Source organism: Neopsephotus bourkii, unplaced genomic scaffold (assembly GCF_033783945.1).
Source record: "Neopsephotus bourkii isolate Nb327-2 ecotype Australia unplaced genomic scaffold, CSIRO-AGI_Nbou_v1 NB_272, whole genome shotgun sequence".
Taxonomy (NCBI): domain Eukaryota; kingdom Metazoa; phylum Chordata; class Aves; order Psittaciformes; family Psittacidae; genus Neopsephotus; species Neopsephotus bourkii.
In genome coordinates this window covers 6,671,405-6,692,180 of record NW_026900781.1, presented here as the reverse complement: position 1 = coordinate 6,692,180, position 20,776 = coordinate 6,671,405, and the positions used below count along the sequence as shown (strand labels likewise).

General features: G+C 42.3%; 1 protein-coding gene across 24 annotated transcripts in view; it reads left to right on the top strand.

Annotated features, from left to right (window-relative positions):
• Nucleotides 1-20,776, top strand: part of ATXN1 (ataxin 1) — a 224,250-nt gene that overhangs the window by 28,835 nt on the left and 174,639 nt on the right. For 16 of the 24 annotated variants that reach the window (XR_009724413.1, XR_009724417.1, XR_009724416.1 and 13 more), the window contains one exon: nt 3,665-3,763. The exons of 7 other annotated variants lie outside the window; for them this stretch is intronic. The gene's annotated coding sequence lies outside the window, so the exon portion shown is untranslated. Of the gene's footprint in view, nt 1-3,664; nt 3,764-14,158; nt 15,103-20,776 lie in introns of those variants that run through there. One more of the 24 variants, XM_061346471.1, reaches the window with a different exon arrangement.

The window sequence follows — 20,776 nt, the reverse complement described above, 5'->3', positions numbered from 1 at the left end:
TGTTATTGTCAGTGTTTGTGGGAACACAGCTGTCCATCCATTCGTGAGACCTTGTGGTATACGATGATACTCCCATGGTCATTTTTTAGATACTGAAGCATGGAAGTGAAACCCCCTCATTTCATTATGCAGCTATATGCAAATAATCCTTCCCCCCCTCCCCCCCTTTTTTTTCTTAATGTTATTTCTGACAGTTTTTTAGACATTTCACAGCACCCCTGGTAGATTGGCCCAAAACAAGAGAAAGCGGTCCTGGAAGTTCAGCCTGGCTCATACCAGAGTGTGCTGCCTCACTCGCTTTGTTGCAAATTCACATCAACCCACTGGCATGATAATGTGAAACAAGCTGTGGAGTCATCTGCAACTTTGCTTAATCTTGAGCAGTCAGGCTGGCAAGAGAGTGGAAAATGCTCTTCAGCAGGAGGTTTGATGCTTAGGAAAGTCTGAGATGGAGCACAGATTTGTGCCACATATAGGAGTAAATTCCTGCTTGGATGGGGATGGCCTTGCTTCTGTCTCATGCCCATTGGTGCTGTTGTGCAGGGTGACAGAAGAGGAGCAGCAGATCTTGCCCAGTTCCAGTCTGTGTTCTTCTGGTGCTTTGGGGGGCCTTGCCCATGCATGGTGACAGGGATGTGCCCAGTGGGGTGTTTGCTCAGGCAGTGTTCTTCATGCCAGGGCAGCTAGGAATCGTGGAGCCTCGCTGGAGTTCAAGTGAACTGTATAATTAGCATTATTTTAGCTTCTAGTCAGTTCTGATAGTACCAGGAGGCTGTTTCTACTTTGCATAACTTACTAGAAAAGGTGTTTGTACTTTCCTACATGTATACCTTATATAGAAGAACATGCGGTTCTCTTTGTCAGGTGACAGCATGAACTCTGGTTTCCAGTGTCATGACCAGCAGGTGTGAAATCTGCATCAAAATGCTTTTCCCAAGCGTCTTTTAGGCTGACTAGGGAGAAGTACTGCTGTGTGTTCTGGATGCTCATACTTGAGCTCAGGGCAGATGCCTGCTCTGGTCCCCACTTGTGTCAAGGGACTTTTCCTTCGAGTTTGTTAGTAGTTGAACTGGGGAAGTGATCTGAGAAATCTTCCAGCGTGAAGAATGTGAGGTAGGAATGGATGGGGGGAAGCCTAAGGGATATGAGGGAAGCAGTAGGCTATATAGAAGGTCCAATAAAATCAAATAACAAAACACACCCATAAAACTGCAGGACCACAGGTTTGAAAGGGTAGCTTTGTGTTTACATGCTTGGCACAGCTTTCATTTCTAACTTGTCTTCCTTCCTTCAGGCATCCTCCTGCCAGAGAGGTGGTCTGTGTGCCTGCTCTCTGCAGCTGGAGAGTCCCTGGTCTAGTCATGCCAATGATGGCAGAAGGCCATAGCCAAGGGAGATAACAGTCTTCCCCATAGCAGTCATTGCCCTTGGGTGAGTGTGCTTGGCTGGCTTTCCACATCATAGGTTTCAGGCAGTAGGGCATTAGAAATGTTATAGGCTATTAAATATATTCTTGGAGCATTTGGCTGCACTAAACACAGCTTTTAATAGAGTTCAGATTTGAGATTTTTTGGGACAGAGAGGGTTTGGACATAAACTTTGTTAATTTGGTTTTGAAAAGGGAAGTTCTTTCATGCTTTGAAGGAAAAAAAGACTATGCAGACATAACTGCAAGTCTCTTCCTTAAATCAAAGTTTTCTGCCTGAAATGGGAACAACTCAGCGGAACAGTTTAAGTAAACATGGCCACAACTGCTTATCTGAGACACTGGCATCCTCTCTTCTTACTGTGGGTTTTTGTGGTATCTTGGCATCACTTAGTCAGTGATGTGTTTGTTCTCACAGAACCTCCTTCACAGGCATATACTTTTACATCCAGTATTTGAGGCTTCATCTGAACAGCTCATTTCAGGAGTGTAAGTTTTCTACACCTATGTAGATGAGATTTTTGAATTGGTGTTTGAAAGGTCTTTCCCCCTCTAGCCCCCACTTTCTTTCTACCTCTGTTGTGGCTTCTACATTTATTGTGGATGAAAAAAACAGGCAACTGTTCTTGAGTCATCTCAAGTTAGTGTTCAGCAGAGAACAGGATAAAATCTAGGCCAGAGATGGCAAGTGACTGGTGGTGTCCAATTGTAGCCTATGTGTGGAGTATGTGCGTGTAGTATAAACACTATGAGACTTGCTGAAAATCACGTATGTATGTGAGAGGGCAGGGAGTTAGGTACTGTGCTCTAAAGCTCGTGTATGAGCATGGGATCGTTTTCTTCTGCTAGGTAGAAAAAATGCACCATACTGTGAGAATGGCTTATTGATGCCTGACAGTGCAGCTTGGATGGGTTTTGCCTGTGTGTGTTAAAATCCTGTAGACTCGCACTAGGTCTCTTACCCAGGGAGCACTGCCACATGTAAGTAACTTTTGTGCACTTTTCTTCCAATGTACTGAATTAAAACTTCATTATTCAAAATAATCTTGAGTATTTTGCTTTTGTGACCAGCTTCTAAAGGACCAATTTGTTTTAATTTGTACATAAACAACAACAAAAACATTTTAGTTACAGAATGTAGGATAGTAATTCGATAAGTCTAGTAAATAAAATACTCTTGTATTTCATAGGGTAATTTGGCATATTCTGTAGCATATTCTTTAAAGTTATGGAAGAATAAGAAATGAGAAGTGAGAGAAGCTTTTTCTTTATAGGAATTAATATGTATATGTTTATGAGGCTCTAGTATATGTTATTCCTCTTTTTGACTATTATAAGGAACAAAATCGATCAATTAAAAAATAAGAGAGAAAAGGAATACTGTGCCCCTCTCTCTGCCAGTTCCATCATGCTTCAGGCAGCAGTGCATCAGGACGTGGGAAATGATCTCAGCCTTACCTTTAGTTTTATTGTTAAAAGAGGTGTGTCTTGGTGAAATAGTCTCCAAAATTATAAAGCGAGTTCACATGCAGGTGTAAGTATCTTGCACTGCTGATGCCAGTCTGGTACATAAGAGCTTCACAACTGTTTGGATTTGCTCTTCTTTCATAATGGGCTGTAACTTGTTTACTAATGCTTGAAAGCATGTACGCATCAAATAAATCTCTGGTATTTGGGCCATAGTGTACCAGCATTAGGCAAAAGGAAGATTAGCCACACTCTATATTAAGCTATGATCCACTTTACTCTTGATTCCTAGCTATACTAAAACAACCAAACTATCAAAGAACAAAATTAGTGGAAAGATTCCTCAGACAATAGATTTATTTCCATGTTTGTTTGCATTATTGTTAGGAAAAGGGCAATCAGAAGAGCAAATCTCTGTGGGGCTCAGGGCATTATGAATTAGTCATAAGATATGAAGTGAGCTTTTGGGTGTGGAAAACTAGCAACAGATGCAAATGCTAAATAGCTGCATCATATGCTGTTCCTGCAACAGCTGGGAGACAATACATACACTTTGCTGGTGCTGTTGATGGATGGTCTTTAGCAAGCATTGGAACTAGACAATCTTAGGCCCTTTCCAACCCTAACTGTTCTATGATTCTGTGATTATATTGTATTGGCAAATCTGACAGAATGAATTTGCAACAGTGACTCAAAAGACTTTCCTAACATGAAGCATCTTTATTGCATATCATTTAAGCTCTTTCCTGTTTTTACTCTGCTCTCTTTCAGTGAAAAGGTCAAGAAAAGCAGTAGCTCAGTGGCTGAATTTTTCAGAAGTGCTTTACAGTGGGGAAAGTGGGGAAACCTCTTAAAGTGGTGTCTTACTCAGTAAGTTAAGCCTTTTGTTCCTCAGTTAATTTATTTTCCCTATTTTTTTATTGATTCATATGTATCAGATTAATTACCGTGACTTTTAAAGTATCTCCAGGCAGGAGCGGAGCTCCACTTCAACTTTTCCCCTCCCCTAGAGTTAGCCTTTGCTGTATGAAACCTGTCAGCCCACCTTGCTAGACATGGTAACGTTGAGTCAACTCTGTAGTTCTGTAACATGATTGCCCATCTGCAGCGAATGTGTTTGGTTGCTGTATTCTGGTTCGGAGGATTACAGTATGCCTCTTTCCTCTTCACTTTCTCTGCACATCTGTGTGCATGAACCTATATGTTTGAGTAACACTCTCCCTTTGCCATTGGACTCTGAAAGCCACCAGTTGCATTAGCTTAGATTTTCAAAGCTCAGAACACGAGCTTTGTAAGCAGTAAGCTAGGTATACTCGATACTGCTATCACGCTAAGGAAGTAGAAGAGAACTCTATACGTTACAGTAAAAGATAGAAATGAAGGCACACAGGAAGGTTTTCTTGATGTACCTACAGTTTCAGCTAGTGCTGGTGCCTTACTGTTGATTCAGATTGAATATCAGAGCCTTAGAAAGTTAAGTGCTGAATATTCAAATGTCATTTATAGCATTAAATGAGGATGGCTTATAAGTTTAACTAGCCTTAAGGGTGCTAAGTATTTCCAGCTGAGGCCAAAAGGACTTTCAGCTGGTCAGCAGTTCTTGTGATTGGGCCTGATCCTACTCACTGTACTTTTCTTGCACACCTAGTATTGCTGCATTTTTCACAGATACGAATTTCTTTGCTCACATCTTTTCATGCCTCATTTGCTAACTCTTCTGTTCTGCAAAATTGGCAGGATGACAGCAAGCAACTCCCTCATCCTTTTGTGTCAGGACTAATCCTCAGGGTTCTTTCTGATGTGTCTCCAGAAATACATATTCAGCTTAGGCTGAATGCTGATTTGATTTGTGGTATTAAAATGTGGACAGTGAAGATCACTTTCTGAATATTTTCTGTCTCTTGAAAAGAAACTGTTGTAGAGGTGTACATGAAGAGTTCCAGAGTTTTTATCTCTCTGTCACATAAAAAATGTTTTTAAAATACAGCTCCACTTTAGCACATGCCTAAGTACTTCGCTAAATCTGTACATTTGGCTTCATTTAGCATAGTTGGAGCTTTTCAAGTAGCAATTAGCTGACCAGTAATTTAACAAGTTGTGGTACTTCAGTGCTCACAATTGAGTTACTCTGCTTTGGTGTGATAGACAGATTTTTATTTTGATTTCAGATTATATAGCTTGTTTTTACTTCAGTCTTCTTTTACTCGAGGTATGATTTAATTGAAATTTAGTTGCAATGATTGATAGTTGCTTTATTTGATACCTGTTTGTAAGCATTAATTTGTTACTTTTTCAGCATACTGCTATTTGTCAGAAAAGAATGATACTATTTCTTCTGTCAATGAAAATGAGGCTATAAATGACTGTAGTTTGGGATATGTTTCTGGTATGAGCAAACAGTATTCCCTTGGTGAGTTTTCTGCTATGGAAAACTGGGTTATTGTATTTTAGAAAAAACCTGTATTCCTCTAAAGAGAAGTGGCATTGTGCAACTCCTGGGAACTATAAGAAGAATCTAAATGTATGTGTATTTGCATTCAAAGTATGCCTCAGCATCTGCCATGTTGTTCCTGCTGGTTCATGCAAGGGACTGGAAATGGTTGGTTGCAGGTTCTGTTCCTGATTTTTGTTATTTTGCTTTACCCCAGTTCCATAGGTCATGAGATGAATGATTGAACTCTGTGTACCTGAGTGCAGTCACTGGCCCGGCTCTTCCCAGAGCTACCCTGTGCCTGCCACTGGTGTGGCTCTGTTAGGTCCTGAGCTGGTGATACCCGCAGGCACCAAAGATGAAAATAATTGCACAGATGTGCTACTTTGTATTTTACTGACAAGTACAAAATGATTTAGCAAAGTTACAACTCAAGAGTAAGCTGTGGGAGGAGGGAGATAGAATGTATTCTTTCCTGCTAAAATGACAGTGTTAGCATTCTTGGCAGCATCACAGAGCTCCATGGTAACTTCCGGTTTACAGTTGAAGAATGCACCGAATAGCATATACTGTTTAATTCTGGGTTGCATTACACAACAGAAATCGATTGCCTCAGTGAAGCACATCTGCATTGCGAGAGTAAACCCTCCTGGGAAGCAAGCGCATCTTCCGCAGAAGTTGGAGTGAGGCGTGGCCAGGGCATTGCTATTTTGGCAAGCAAAGGGAGCCAATGTTGGAAAGCTGCCTCACCTTTCACTTTCCATGGAATTTACCCTTTCTCCCTGTTTCAGGCAACAGCCACTGCCACTTGCTTCTCCTGGTGCTGGTGTGGGCCTGAGGATGCTTTCTATGTTTGATTAAAGCATGAATATGGGTTTTGAGAGCCATGAAGATGTCTTCGCTGTCTCTCTGACTTGTTTGTGATCCCTGGGGAGGATAGGCTATTAAGGAGCAATAATGCAATTATTAAGTAAGGAATGCAATTCAAAAATCATCTGGAAGAACTAAGAAAATGTTTTGATTTTTATTAAAAAAACCCAACCAACCAAACCAAACCAAGCCAAATCCACACCTCTGTGAGAGTATCTTCTTTAACTCATAGGTAGGCAGTAGTTGATGACAGGTACAAAATTCCTGTCATTTTTATACTGTGTTTCATTGGCTTCTTCCAAGTCTCTTGCTTACTGGAAGCAAAGTCAGGCTCCTGCTCTCTCAGTTCAGCGGAAGTTCTTCTGTCAGCCTAAAGCTTGGTTATTAACCCTCATATTCCTCTTGTCAGCATGCATTATTTTTTTATGGCAGTGTTGAGCAAAGACTCTCCAACAGCATGCCTGACAATGTAATTGGACCTCTCTGTCTGATAGAAATTACTCTCTTTAATAGGGGGCTCTGGATGCTTTCTTTAAAGCAGGCTGGGTGTCTGGTCAGCCAGTCTGAAATTTGGGTGCACAGAATTTCACCTGGCACTATAAGTAGTTATTCATGATTTGCTGTTAAACTGCAGGACTGGAGTGAGTGAGATTCCCCAGGGGTCTGTCCTGGCTTTGGTAATACTTACTGTTTTCATTATTGAAATGACTGATGGAGCAGAGACAGCAGTTATTAAATTTACATAGGATAAGAAGCATGGAGGGGCTGCAGGCTCCTTGGAGAGCAGGCTTAAAGTTTAGACCTGCCCTGGCTAGGTGGAGGGGTAGTTTGGGTTAAAAAATACCAGGATACAAACTTAGAAGCAGCATACAGGGATAGAAATACCCAGTTGCATGACACAGGATGGAGAATGGCTGACTCAGCAGTGGTCCTACAAAAGGTTTGTGAGCTGGAATTGGGATGTGCTGGAGGCAATTTGGCCTGGTTTAGTTGAATAGGGTGTTCAAAATCACAGCTGGCTCCCAGACCACCAGTGAATACTAGCCCGCAGCATGTCCTGCTCTCCAGTCCCCTGGGAGCTGGGCTGCCAGTGCTCTGCTGAGTGGGCAGCTCATCCTTCCCTTCCCTGCTTGCTTCCACTCCAACCCTGGAGATGGCAGCCCTACAGCTCCATCATGAGCGCCTGCAGGGAAGAGCCCCAGCTCCTCCAGGCCTCATCCATATGTGCAGGACAGTGCATGTGAAGGGGATCATAGACCTGAGACTGTGGGTGTTATACGGTTGTACAAGGAACAAGGTTTACCCATCCCTGCCCCTCAATAAAGCATTGTTTTGGGGTGTGTAAAGAAAAGGCACGAAATAACCCATCCATTCCACTCAGTGTTGGAAATAGCTCAACATCTAGTTTGGGGCACAACAAAGTCAAGAGCCAGTTGGATGGCATCCAGGAAGAAGACAGTGAAAATGATCAAAGATTTGGAAAGCATGACCTGGGAAAGAAGATGAAAGAAATGAGATTGTTTAGTCTACAGGCAAGAAGGCCAGTAACAGACGTGATAGAAGTGTTCAAGTATGTGGAAGGTTCCTACAGGGAGAAAGGGAATAAATTGTACTGCACAACTGCAGGGGTTAGGATGAGAAGAAATGCACTTAATTTGGAGGTGGCTAGGCTTAAGTAAACACTTAAGAAAACGTTCAAGTGATAAGGGTGTTTTGATGCTGTGGTTATTTGTCTTTGGGAAAGCCATGGAAGCATCATCACTGGAGTTTTTTTTATAAAACAGACAAACCTCCTCCAGGAATACTTTGGGCGCTGCTTCGGGGAAGGAGGTGGAACACATGCTTCTGAAGGTCATTTCCCAGGAAATAATGAAGATTATTACTTTTTGTGATCCTGTGGATTTGGGTAATCTCAAATAACCCAACAAATAACTCCAAAGATAGTGGCAGTTTGTTATTGCAGCATATCACTGGTGGATAGACAGCTGATTTATGCACAAAAGAGTAGTGACATTATCCTTCCGCTCTCTGTTCTATTTTATTTTTTTATTATTATTTTTTTTAAAGAAGCAATCTGAGTAAGCTAATTTTACTGGAACATTTCAAAAGGCTGTTCCTGTAAATATATTACTCTATCCAGAAATAGAGGAAGTAATGTTGGTTGGCTGTGCTTATTGAAATATTGTGCAAACACAATCAGTACTCGCTAATACACAGAGTGGCCGTAGTAAAGCCAACAGTACTCTATGAGGCATAAGACAACAAAAAAGTATTTAACATTTTGAAACACAGCTTCCCCTGTTCCCCTTCCTGGGCAGGGCAGGGAAGAGCAGGTCTCTACTGCTACAGCCTGTGGGAACAGCCTAGGTGGCAGAGGTTCTGCAGGACACATGCAGGAGACATTCATGAGTTGGTAGGGCCAGGAAGTTTGGGTCTGGTGAGAGCAGCCAGGCTCCTTGTCTCCTAGTGCAGCTCTAGGCTTGAAAGCACTGAGTGGTGTTTTGTCACTGTCATCCTGGGACTAGGAGCACTGGCGGAGAATGGTGCAGAGTCACCATCTGCCCAGCACGGATCTAGCAAGGCTTATTGTAATCTTGGCAAGATCCACGCTAACTCCGAGCAGTCAGACATCACCACGTGTTCATGTCTCCGGCCATGCAGTGCTGTGCTTATGCCAAGAAACCTGCTGCTGAGCCAGTCCTCGTGCTTCTGCATCTGGAAGAACTGCCCCGAGCACTCAAGAGTTGCTGGTTGATACCTCTTTGCAAAAGCTTCCTCCTTCTAGTTTGCTGCTGTGCAGATCTGTGTGCTGATTGAGTGTGATAAGAGAATGAGGGCATGTATTCACTTGTGTATATATATGCATGTATTTTAGCCTGTTGCCTTTCTTAAATGTGAAACGCTGGTGTGCATTTGTGCCTGTCCTTGTGTATCTGCCATGCGTCAGCAAACTAACATTCTTCTTCATGATCTTGAGTGTCCCATCTCATGAGAAATGAATCAGCACTGCTGCTTCTGTGGAGGGTTCTTCAGGGGGACTTAAATTGCTGCTTTCAATTGTGGTTAAAATCAGCAAGCAGGAAAACCTTATTAAAATAAGGTTTCTTCTAAAATCTGTTTTGCTTTTACTCTTTTTCGTTATGGTCCTTAAATAAGGGAATGATTTCAGTACTTGAAATTGTGTATTTTTTTTAAACTTAGTCTATGTTATATTTCTACAGATGTTCCACCAGCAAGCTGGTGCAAGATAGGTTTCTGTGGGCCTGTATTTGTTCTATGTTTTCTCTTCACTATTTACTAGATTATGTTTTTGCATGTGACTTTTATCAGGCTACATTCACGTGAAAATAAACGTTCAGCAAAAAGAGATTTTGAAACATTTCTGTCACGTAACTAAATGCTTCCTTAAAATAGGAGCTGGGAAATGGGAGGGAACAAAAGAAAAACCAAAACCAAAACAAAAAGCCCTTGTTTTGCATTAAAATTAAGCCATTTTAGAAAGGAACAGTTAATTGTAACTATTAAGTCAATTTATTTTTTTGTCATGGTATCTTAGATAAGAGTTTTGTGGATCATAGATCCTGAACTCTTGCACATCACTTCTGTTAAGAAATTATTTGAACTCATATTTTCTTACTTTTACAACTTCCAGTTCCTGTCTGATGTTTATAAGTACTCAACTCAGCATGCTAAATGCACTGAAATGATGAAGTTACCCTATCTAGCCTGGCAGAAGAAACTGCTACTGCAAGCTTATCAGTGAGTCCTGGTCTAAGAAGTGTAGTCAGTAACTGCTGTTAGTTCCAAGGTTGGATTTGTCTTTGAGACTTCAGCAGAAAACATATCCTGCTCTAAATATGACTTTAAAAAACCAACCTGACTTCAAATGGTTTTGATAGATTCAGTATTTAAAGGTAATATGGATCATCACAACTTAAAGTATGTCTTAATTTACACACGCAAATGCATGAGAGAGGTCACTTATATATTAGTTGGTATGTGGGAGGTGGTGACCTCACTCCACTGTGCCCAGAGGGAGAGAAGAGTGTTGCATAGCAGACTGGGGAGAGGAGCAGGGCTTGAGGCTTTGCCGTTGTGTTCCTAGTCATGTTCTTGGATCTTGCAGAAGTGTCTCTGTCTTTCAAATTCATCCAGTTGTAAATGAGGAAGTGAGACTGAGGACTGTTGAGAGATTTTAGGAATGCAGTTAGTAATTTTATTTTCTGCTGTGCTACATAATCTCTCTGAGGAAAAGGCAGCAATGGCTGTTGGTCCCATGGGGGCAGCAAGCTCAAGGCACATATGGATCAAGCGCAATAACAGTGATCACTTGGGGAGTCTTGTGCTTTTCTTCTCAGGGAGCATTGCAAACAGGAGCTGTGAGTAAAGCTATGAGACAAATTTTCTGTACTTAGTGCATGTTATGAAGGCCAGTTCTTGAAAACTGGGAATGAAATTAAAGATATGGTGCTGAGATGAATCTTGAGGGATGTGCACAGGCAAAGGATCAGGTGTTTCCCCCACTTTCATCTCTCTTAGCTATGACTTCTTTTGCTGTGCACACTTGCTGTCATTGTCTCTGGTCAGAGTTCACACAGGAAGAAGTTAACTGCTCCTAGCACCTACTGTGCTGGTTAACACTTAACCAATGTGAGCTCTGCGCTCGATTGCTTACACCTTTACCTTCTGCTCTCCTAGCTTGACATCCATCCTTGGCCACCTTTGATGCAGACTGTCACCCTTGCCTAGCTGTGTCTTGCATCTTGGGTTAGATGGATGCGTGCATCTGATGGCTTCTTCAGAAAGCAGATGTGCAGAAGCGTGTATACTGCCAGAGGGCTGTGGCCAAGAGATGTAGAGACCTTTTTGCAGAACTGTCAGTGATGGTTTGTCACCATTTAGCAGCCTCTGTGGTGAGGACCCAACAGCCCCGTGATGGGAGTTATGTTGGTGTAGCACATTTCCGTGCTGAGGACAGAGTCCTCACTGAGCGTGCATCTGAGCTCTGATCACAATTTGTTGCTAATTGGGTTAGTTGACACTTTGTGTCTGTGTGCAAATTATGCAGTGCATTTCAGGGATCAATTGCAGAATATATAGAAGCACTGGCATCGTGAGCTCAAAGAAAATCAAAGAGCCCATGGAGTGTGAAAATCAGCATTAAAATGGGTATAAGGGTGTTTCTGCATGGCCAGACCCTTCAAGGGGAAATGGAAGCAGATTAGACTCTAGAAAAAAAAAAAAGAAAAAAAAAAAAGTTGTGCATCAGCTTCCATGAATCCTGTGCATTTTAAACTTTTGTTTGTTTGTTTTTTAAACAGATTGCCAGTGGAAGCTGTAATCAGGAGTATGCTTGTTTATAGAGCTAGAAGAGGGAGGTCAGCGCAGTGATTTGTGGCTGCAGACTGATTCACTACTGCTGCAGCCAGTGGATGGCGGGCAGGGTTGGGTGGATTTCAGGAGTACCAGAGACACTAACTGCAGGCAGTTAAGAGGGACCTTCTGCAAACGAGTAAAGAGAGGAGTTCCTCTGCAGGCAGGCCAGAAAATGGAAGTAGCAGCTAACAAAACCTCTAGACAAGATTAAAACTGACAGGAAATGAAAAGTTAACTTCACTGTTTCTCTTACAGGCTGACCGCCCTCCCCCTTCACTAATGCTTACAGTGTCTGTAGGAGAGCAGTTCCTCTACCTACTTCTTGGAAGGCACATGCTTGGGTTAGAAAAGTCTGTGACCAAAGTGCAGAGCAAAGCTCTGCTTTCAGTGAGCCTGAATGAGCCTTGGCTCTCAGTCCAGCTTTATTTTAGACACGCAGTTACTGTCATTATCTCCATAAAGCTGCATTTGAAAGCAAGGACGTGTGTAAAGAAGGAGAGTGTGGCTCTTTCCTCTCTCTCTCTCTGTGCCTGTTGATCTGTTACAACAGATCTGCTGCTGTGCAGAGTGTGTTAGGCTCAGCAACAGCTCTTCCTTAGCATACCTGCCAACTTTTAAAATCTATAAATAAGGATGTCTGGAGCAGGGGGAATAGACACACCTTCTAACTCCATTGAAATACTTGGACACAACATGCTTATTTTGGCAGGACAAACTGGGATAAGTGAAATATATATATATATTTTGCTACAATATAGGGACTATCTCTCCCAGATAAAACAGCTGGCATGTATATGTGGCTAAAGCAGATTTGCTCTAGATTTATGCCTGTCATGCTATGAGCTGCGCTAAAAGAAAATGAAACAAGTCATCTTTCATCCCCCTCAAATGCAGACCTTTGCCAAAGTTTGTTTCTTAGAAATTGGATGAACCTGATGAAGCAGGATCTTGTGTCTAAAAATAGAGCATTTTACTTATACCCTCTCAGGCAGAGTATAATTTTACCTCAGCCAAGAAATGAGATGAAAGGTGATTTGAGCTTTGCGTTACATCTTTGTCCTCTTTGAGCTTGCGACAGAGGGCCCTCGTCTTTCCTGATCAGGTTCAAAAGTGCAGTGAATAGGGTTCCTGACAGTGAAGAACCTCCACTGCAGGTCATTTTTATGTGGTCAGAGCAGCAGCTGCTTTTCACAGGTAATGTGGCCTTGTGTATGACTGTATGGTTTGTGCTATCCAAGAACATGGTGCTTGGTCTCTTGAGGCTAAATGTTCTACTTTCACAGCAAAATGGGGTTTAGAATCCTCAAAAGATGGAGCTTCAAACTGGCGTTTTGCAAAGCCACCTGAGCTGCAGGTGTGCTGGAGTATAGCTCCACAAATAGCCCTAGCTGCTCTTTCGGCTTCTAGAGATGCTTATGAGTTGTGTGGCTGCGGCTGCCTCCTGGCTGCGTGAGGCAGAAAGAGGCTGGGGGGGGCTGCAGTGCTGCAGCCTCCTGCCCTTGGCACCCACCAGGAAGGCAGAGTCTGACTAGCAGGAACAGAAAAGCTGGCTGTTGGCCCGGTTGAATGCCATGATCCCAGTGACAGCTTCCTTCCCCCTTCTCTTCCTCCCCACCCCGCTGACTGAGTGGTTCTGAGGGTGGTGTCCCAGAGCACTTGTCAGGGTGTGTGTGTATGGTGGTGGGGTTGCTGTTGCTTTGCTTTTCGGTGTTTTTTTGCATGTGGGTCTGTCAGCACCTGTTTGCCTGCTACTTTTCTGACTGTGCACAGTGTCCTTTGATTCACGGTATCGCAAGCTTATGAGGCAGCACAAGCTTGGCATGACCACTTCATTAGAGCAAAGGACGCCTGTGTCCTGTAGGGTCGTTTTAGTAAAGACATGTCGCATCTGCTGCTTCTTATCACTCTTTTTATCTATGCTGCTGACTCATGCAGTGTGGTGTGCTCAGCTCTTCAGTGCACTCACATCACACTTTGAGTTACCTTTACTATGACTCATGCTTGTTTTTTCACTTGGCAGGTGTCAAACCAAAAACAACCCAGTCTTGCCCCTCTCTCATGTGTTCTGTCCTAGCCTACCCTTTACCTCCACGTCTTGTCTTCCTGTCATAATCTTGTTCTTCTCCTTCCAACCCTAATGATTCTGTGAGTCCTCAAGTAAACCATCTGTAACTAAGTTTTAGGCTGTGTAATTGAATCCTTATAGCATCTCTGCACCTGAGGCTATTGAGACTGCCAGGCTTGCCCTAAAATACATTACTTGTTTCTTCTGTTAAAAATAAAATAAAATTTTTTGATGTTTTGGTGTGAGATTTTGCACTGGGACATGTGCATCTTTCATATGTAGATATGTAGTATATGCACACAGATCCAAAGCCTCTTCAAATTTGCCTGCATATTAGGCTAATGAGACCACAGCTTCAGACAGCTTGTGCTGAGGATTTCCTTTCTTGTTCTTGGCCTGTAATTCCCAAATCAGCTCGTAGACCAAGGTGTGCATCCTGTGTGCCAGTTGGTAACACACTATACCAAGCTTGAAATCCCCACTTGAAGTGCTAGTGTATTGTTTACAGGTTGAAGAGGAGGACTGGTATTTCCTTGCTTCAGGTGAAGGGATTTTCCCCAGTGATCTTTTTGTGGACAAATTTGCGTCCCTTTAGCCCTTTTCAGCACTGAGATCCATAAATCCTTTTTCAAAGGTACGTGTGCCACTGATGTCAGATGATTGGTAAAGATTGCTGTAGAGTTAAACTGGTGCTGAGTTCTGTATCTTACTGTCCTGAGCCGTTGGTCACATCAAACTTCTGCTAAAACTGGCGGTCTGGTTAAAATGTGTTTGCCTTGAATAAACCTTGTAGAATTGGGCTTGTATACTGTTGTTGTGGTAACTACTTTGATATCATAGAATGTAGCCTAGAAATGAGGGACAGGAATTCTAAGAAAAAGTTTTAAAACAGGAAGGTGGGATAATGCCAGATTTTTTCATTTAAGAAAGAAAAAGTTTTCGTCATACTCTTCTTGCAAAACATGTTTAGATTGCTGTGTCAATTTTCTTTTTTAGGAGCAAAATTATGCTTTTTTTCATTGGGGCATACAGATGATGGGAACACACAACTGTCTCTCCTCGACGTGTGTAGAAAACACTTTTCAGTGCTAAATGTGTAACATTTTTTTTAGACCAAGCTGCTTAAAACTTTTCCAAAGGTTAAGTGCATGATAGATTTATCTGCACCCTTGAAGTAGCACCACTTGATCAAGCAGACTCTCCAGTTCTCTCTCAGCTCTCTGAGATGGAGAAAAGTCTTTTCTCTGCCTGATCTGCAGTTGGCTGGAGACTTGGTAGCTCCTTGCCGTGGAAGGCACCAGGCCATGTTCAGGCATTCCCTTGTGCTGTGTGTGCCTTGGATAGATCGGGCCCGTCACTGCTAGCAGCTTGACCTGAAAATATCAGGGGGGCACATGGCTAAGTGCAGAAGCTTCATCCTTCCAAGCCTGTGGGACTGGCTAGCCACTGGTTTTGGTCTCTGGGGAGGTATGTTATGTCCTCTTCCATTCCCATCTCACCTTCCTGTTTCCCTGGAAAACTTCATGGTGCTGTGAATTTGCTATTGCTGGGTGTCCTTGGTGGTGTGCTGCCAAGCTTTGTTAGTCCCTGGTGTAAATAAATGGGGCTGATCGTGATCATAAGCAAAATATTACATTGTTTCTGGGAAGCATCTTGTTTTCTTGTAAGCCTAAACTAATATACTCCGTAACTCCAATCCACAAATATATGGCCCTCCTGCCCAACGCATGGCATTTGAATAGGAAATGGGGGTTGCTTGTTCAAGTCCTTGACCCTTAGATGTTGTGCCTTTGTGAGAACATGCCCATGGATGATACATATGAATGGTGCTGTCCCTGACTTGCTGCACATGACACTGAGGTATGTCATGGGCACGCAGTGTGGTGCAAAGGATATCAGTGCTTATTGATGGAGGTCCGTGTGCCTCACAGTCACATACCATGGCTGCATCCCTGGAAGATGGTGGCCTGTGGAGACTTCTCTATTTTCTGGTTTCACTCGGGACATGAGGGAGGAAGTGTGGGTGTGCAGGTGGCTGGTGCCATTCCCTCCTGCGGGTCACTGCTGGGAGGCTCTCACCTTGGCAACAGCAAGGTAATGCACCTCCTGCCTCGGGACACTGGGCGAGATCGGCACAGGCTTAGGTTTACTCTGCGGTTCGTTCTACCCATATGCAAAATAGGCATGTAATGATACCTGCCTTTGTTGTGGAATTGAGGCTTAATTAATTAGTTAATTGATGTTCACTAAACGCCTGAGATCCAAGAATCACTGTGTATGCCCCAGAGCAGCAGGAACGCTTTGAGGCTGGAGAACCAGCTCTCCTTGCTTGATGAAGTTTCCCAAAAGGAGAGGCTCCAGCCCCTCCCTCCCCAGCTCCTCTCCCATTTTTTTTCGGATGGAGCAGTGCCATGCTGCACATTAATTGTATGGCTTGCTCCCTCCGACTTCTGCCTGGATAAATAAATAAATAAGTAAACTGATGTACTTAATGCAGTCAGCACGTAGGGCACTTGCCAAAGAATTTCACTAAGCAGCAGAGCTGGGTTGCCAAATGTCATGTCTTTTATATAAAGCATTCTTCAGGAAGCAAAGTTGCACAGGGGGGGGAAAAATAAAGGGAAAAAATGTTACAAAACCTCTCACTGCAGTAAGAAACATTTTCTTCCCCCATAGGGAGAATGTCTGGGCCATGGCATGGTGGGATCAAGGGAGTCTATTTTTATTTCTTCTTAAAGGCCCCTCTCTCATTTCTTTCCTGCACTCCCCCTCCCAAGGAGGAACTTTCTACTGTGCTGGCTTGGAGAACTCAGTTTAGATTAGCGTTCAAAAGCAGGCTTGTGGGATGGTCATCTTATATGTGAAAATATTTGCCAGTGGATTTTGGGTGGAGAGAAAGCTGTTTAAACAGCATTGATGCCAGAATGTTTTTTAGTTTGATATGATTAATGATTGAGGAAAGCCAATGGAGATTTGTTAATTTTACTTTTTTCTTTTTGTGGGGAGCGTGGGTGAGGCAACGAAACTCTTGCATTGGAAAATAAGACCGTATGCTGTAAATGCATGTGACTGTACAGTTTATATGTTTAGGTATGTCCACATTTGGGTATGCACTGTGTCACCTCTGTGAGTCTGAGCTGCAGTGGTTCAACCCGGCCCTCCTCTGATAGGTGGAGTTTGCTGTGGGATCTGCTGTCTTCAGAGAGGCTGGGTATAAAACCCTGCTTGAACTGCATCCACAACGTGCTGTGGGCTTGCAGGAGCTGAAGCAGAGGTGCCCTGGGGTGGGCCTGCCCCTGTTGTGTTTCCCCAGGGCCAAATGATGCTGGCGGGTGCACAGGTGCTAGTGGGTGGCAGGCTGGAGCGGGCATTTGTCAATCAGCATTGTAGCCCATGGGCTGCAGGCTGGGCATGGGTGTCCTGCGGGGCTGGGCTGAGCAGCGAGCAGGGTTTTACTTGGTTTCAGGGCCCTGCAGGGGTATTCAACAGCATCTGGCTGCTGCTGCTGAGCTCACCCAGCTGCTTTTTGGTAAAGCTGTGGGAGGATGAGTTTTGGAAATCACTCTTGTGTAGACTCATAGCATTGCTTCTGTTTATCCATGTACTCCCAGTTCCTATCTCAGGGCGGTTCTTGCAGTTCCAGAGGCCAGAATTTTTTCCTCTAAATTAAAGCTTTGTTTTGGCAGTGTGTTGTCTGTAAGTGTCTGTGCTCCCTACGGTGCTCTCTGTGCTGTGCACTAACCAGTTGACTTTTTAAGCCTGGTGTGGGCTTGCAGTGCAAACTGATTCATTAAATTGGTATCAATAACAGAGAATTGGAGCTATAGTGAAGTTTACAAAACAGCATTCAAATAGCTTTTCAGGACCTTACCTCTCTATAATGTTTTAGCTCATGGGAGTACTTAATCTAATAGCATAAGATGATATCATTTAGGCAGTAGTGCAGCCTCGCAACTCGGTCCTCCCATGCTATAGCTGCAACTTGACTGAATACAAATTTAAACTATATATAGCACCATTTCTATCTGTATCTGTCACAATTAGTTTGAACTTCCATCAGGGTTACTACATGGCACCGCAGAATAATTAACACAGTATGCATTAGCAGTATGTTCATTTGTCCTATATTTTGTCAGAAGCAAATCAGCATCAATAGTTGGATGGGCAGCAAGAGCTTCTGCTTTTCGGTTCTTAATGCCTGTATTGCAACTCATTAGCCATGAGTCTGTTTAAGTTAGTAGAATTAATAATTTAAAAATGTTATGAAAAAGGACTTTCCTCCTTCAACTTCCTTTTTCCAGGGGGGAAAATAGAATTCTGTGGTGAAAAACCCACATCACTGGGTGTAGTGTTGGTGGGGAAGTCCTTGCCACACAGTTTGTTGTGACAAGTGCTGGCATTTCTTCCAAGTTGTGGTGTCAGGCATAGGGACTCATTAATCATACTTTTTCCTCCTTCTTGTAGTTACACAGTCCTGAAGTCCTGCTCCTCTCCTTGGGTTACAAGCACTGAAATTCGCTCCCGCTGCTGGTGTGAGTCCTCACCCACGTGTCTTGTGTTGTGTACTGAGCTAATGAGCAAGGAAGGAAAACCAATTAACAGGCTAGTGCTCAGACTTTGGTGTACATGATATCTTTCAATTTATAGTGCAAGTGTTGTAATGTAATTCCTGGATCAGAGGAAGGAGTTCTGAACATTGATTTCTAGTATGTGTTTGTATGACTAGTGCAATGAGATCGTGAATCAATCTGGTGTGTATTATATAAGCATCGTTTTAGATTAATTTCTGAATTAATAAGTCACATAGTCTTTGAAATATATAGAAGTGAAAATGGTATTTGCACAAAGAATGAGAACATTATAGCGTGATAGGTAACCCTTCCATTTATATGTAATCACAGATGGTGTGGTAATGAGCATGAGAAGGGTCTGCATTGGTCAGAGTTACACTAACCTAAGTTTGTGCCCTCTCCCTCTCACATTCCTTTTTGCTTACTTCTTGAGTTTTTTCCTTCTTTCTCTTTCACTAGAGATTTATTTCTCAGGATTTTGTTTACACTGTCAATATAGCAGTGTTTGTTCAGCTCAGACCAGGAGAGGTATTCAATTTTGCAGCTGACATTTATTTACAGGGTCACCTTTTAGTCTCTGTTAGATTGCCATTCCTTATGAACAGTGTTTCATGAGCAATGTAACCTACTAACTAATAGAGCCTATAGAAAACTGCTCTTTCTCTGAGTCCCGAGTAAAAGCAGTTGGAGGCATACTTTGCACATTATGTTACTACTTTTTCTGGAGCTTACATCAGTATTTGAGATATAACAAGCCTCTGAGATCACATCTGATTGGAGGTTTTCTAATAAGGTACTACTGTTACTGAAGTGTGTAGCTTTAGCTTGTGTGATTTTGAATGGATGACTTTGAGCAGTCTGATATAGTGCAAGGTATTGCTGCAAATGGCAGTGGAGGGTTTGGAGTAGATGATCTTTAAACATTCCTTCCAACCCAAACCATTCTGTGATTTTGTAGATCTCTAAGTTCTTACTGCTTTTTTTTTTTACCTACAGTGCAAGGGCTACATATTTTCAGCAGTTACTCCTTTACTACTAGGAGCATAGGGTACTGTCTCTGAATATTTTGACACTCATTGCTTTAGTTCTTGAGTCATGACTTACGTAAGTCTCTTGAGTAGGTTTCAAGTTGCTATTTAGAGGTGATACCATGGAGGCATGGAGCTTTAGGCATTGATTGTCTTGCTTTCTTTGTCCTTCTCTCATGATTTTTGATACCTTTTTGTTTGTATGGATAGTCTTGAAAGGTTAAAAGGGAGAAAATGGGTTCTTGGAAAACAGGTGTCCTTAAATGCAGATGTAGAGACATAAATAATTATATTCAGATTTTAACTCTTACTAGTTACCAGAGTGATTAAAAGAGAATGGAAGAATCGCTAAGTATCTCCAGGTGAGTGGCCCCTTGAATACAAGGCCGTGCTGTTAAGATGTTCAAATATGAATGTAGGAAATGTAAGTCAAGGTGTTCAGGTATGAACACTTTATGTTACATTATAAAAAGCGGAAGTGGAAAAAGGGGAGGTAAGGAACAAATAGTATGGTGGCTTGTGGGGAAGCATGAGATACTCAAAACCAGGTACTCTAGGCTTAAACATTTTCGGCTTTTAAAAATACCAACTTCCTGCACCACTTTGTTTGACTTTTCCCCATAATTTTCAGGCTTCCCTTTCCTTGCTCTTCTTTACAGCTCTGTAAATGTAAAGGGGGAGAGCAAGAAAGGGTGATCATGACTTTAGAATTTCACATTATCAAAAAAGGTGTGGAGAGAGATAAATTTGTGAATAATATTGCGTGAAAAAGTTCAGAACTTTAGCCACGTCAGGCCACAGCTGATCCTGTAAATTTTCATGCCTTGTTTGTGTAAGGTGGTCAGAAAGTTATTTTCTTCTTGTGTCTGAAATAAAACTGGTTCCAGGCCTACTTGAAATCTTGAGGGATTTACTAAGACCAGGGTGAATACAGCAGTTAACTCTAGATAGATGATTGTTTTGGCTCCCCGTCATCATACTTAAAAACTTCCATTAGAATTCTTGCTGTTAGACTTGTAAAATCTCTTTAGAGCCTTAATAAAATTTGTTGAAGTTATCTGCAGGGAAAATACTAGGATGATGTTCTTCATTAAATCTTTTTAGATCATTTACAGTGTGTAAACCACATATTTATTCATCAGAAGGACTAAACAATTGTCATGATGAATGTTTTGCTTTGTTCAGTAGCTTTCTTTCCAAATGGGAATGCAGATTTATGACTTTGTCCTGATACTTTTATGGTTGTCATGGTGCACCTGTAGGGTACTTGTTTGCCTTGTGAGTAAAATACTGTGTATGGTTGTAGGAGTTACATTCAGCATTTTAAGGACTCTGTAATGTACAGACCTGATTTTTAGCATGTAATTTCTTTCTCTTTACTATGATGGAGGCATTGCTCTGTGATACTAGAACAACTTTCAGGGTTTTGATAGTAATAGTGCTCTTTACTTGCTTTGCTACAAATCTGCTGAGTGGGCTTTTCAGGGATGAGATTCACTGCTTAGTTTAGCAAGTTCTGCAAACAATATCTGACTTAATAGT